At 42.0% G+C, this 2,047-nt stretch overlaps 1 non-coding gene across 1 annotated transcript; it reads right to left on the minus strand.

Moving 5' to 3' along the window:
• Nucleotides 1–1,225: 1,225 nt before the first annotated feature.
• Nucleotides 1,226–1,331, minus strand: LOC141644995 (small nucleolar RNA R71). Its single transcript, XR_012544593.1, has one exon. It is a non-coding gene; the product is annotated as a small nucleolar RNA R71 (small nucleolar RNA).
• Between the last annotated feature and the right edge of the window lie 716 nt (nt 1,332–2,047).

The raw sequence follows: 2,047 nt of genomic DNA on the forward strand, positions 1-2,047 counted from the left end.
AACTGTAACACCTATTTAGTTGAGTGCACGCCAAATTAATTACATTAACTTAACTGTAACACCAAATTAATTACATTAATTTGGTTAACTTTGTTCATGGATCGGAAGATTGGAATAAACAGACCTGCTATGAACAGTAGACTAACCTAATGAGGACGGAAGTTAAGTTAGTGGAATTCTAGGGTGGATAGCGGACCCGAAGGACCTTTCACATGCCCTTCTCACAGTAGATTGTCTAGGGTATTTGTAACTGAGTCGATAGATTACCATGGTGAACCGAAATCCTGACATACTCTCTCTTACCTGATCACTTTTATCACATTTTCTCACTTTACTGCTCTTACTTTATTTCTCTTGCCTTTAAACCTTCAGTAGTTTAGAAAATCAAATACAAAACCCCCATTTGTGACTTAGATAGATGGACTACAGATAAATACCTTGCCTCCCTGTGGAGATCGACCTTAATTATCACTAGCTTCCGGTAGTATATTTAGGTATTATTTTCGGTACAGAAACGACCGTATCAAATTTTGGCGTCGTTGTCGGGGAGGCAATAGCCCTATTTGTCTTGATCGTTTCGTTTATCTCTATCCGTCTCTGTGAATTTTTATTCCTTGAGACAGTTCTCACTTATTTCTTTCAGTGTTGTGTATGCCCAAGTCTAACAGGTCAGAATTAGTTCCTGCTGTTCCTGAGCTAGAGAGATCTTTTCAGCATAGACTCAGACTGCAAAGAAAGATTCAAAAGGAAGACTTGAGTACTTTTGAACCTGAGCTACAACACTTTCTGTTTGTAGAAGATCCATCTTGTGAAGAAGACAACTCTGTTTCTGCTATCAAGCCAGTAAAGATACCTAACATTGCAAGTCACTCAGAGCCCACAACTGCCTCGATCCCTAAATGTTTCAGGCTTGCGACAGAGGATAATAATACTTTCGATATTAGACCGTCCTACATTAATTTAGTCGAACATAATCTATATCGGGGTGTGGCGGGTGAAGATCTTTTAAAACATATGGAGGTATTTACTGACTACTGCTCTACCATTCACGCCACTAAGGGAGTAACCCAGGATAAGATAAAGGAAGTCCTGTTTCCTTTCTCTTTGACCGACGGAGCCCGTAGGTGGCTCACTGATCTGGATCATACTGCAGCCGGTATCACCAACTAGGAGACTCTTGCCCTTGCCTTTTACAAAAGGTATTTTCCTCCACAACGTACCAATCAGCTCAGAGGAAAAATTACAAATTTCAAGCAGGCACCTGATGAGAATTTTTATGAAGCTTGGTGTCGTTTTAAGAAGTTGGTGCGGTCTCTTCCTCACCATGGTTTTGATCAGTGGTTTTTGTGCAACCAGTTCTACAATGGGTTGTATGATGACAACCGTGCTATACTTGACGCCTCATCTAATGGACGATTTCAAAAGAATAATGATGATGATAAGAGATGGGGCATTATTGAGGAGATGGCGACCCATTGTGCTGAGTATGGGAACCCGAGGGATGGCATTCAGACAGTTCATTCGGTTGATAATGCAGTTGTGGCTCAGCTGGATGCCATGAATGCCCGTTTTGATAAGTTAGAATTGCAAGTTGCTGGTGATCAACAGACGGTTCACTTATTTACTAGACAATAAGCCGTTACTTGTGAGAGATGCGGGAGCAATGACGGTCACAGTGCTGTTGACTGTCTAACAGAGAAGGAGCAAGTCCTTGCCTTTCAGCAATATAGGCAAGGAGGAGGTTCCTATTGTAATAATCAAAGTGCAGTTCATCCCAATTTGAGGTGGACTAGTCTGAATGTGCTCAATCCTACTCCTCCGCAGCAGCAGCAAGCCTATGTTTCTGCTCATAAGGCTCAACAAGGCTTTCAAAAGCCTCCATCCTTTCCACCGCCACATCAAGGAGCTTCCTCTAGTGGAGTTAGTGAGTTAGCTGAGTTGAAGTCAATGATCTAATCATTGACTAAGCAGATACAGATGAGTGACCAACAAAATGAAGCATCAATTAAGTCACTCGAGACCCAAGTAGCCCAACTCGCCGCTAGCC

Source organism: Silene latifolia, chromosome 2 (genome assembly GCF_048544455.1).
Source record: "Silene latifolia isolate original U9 population chromosome 2, ASM4854445v1, whole genome shotgun sequence".
NCBI lineage: Eukaryota > Viridiplantae > Streptophyta > Magnoliopsida > Caryophyllales > Caryophyllaceae > Silene > Silene latifolia.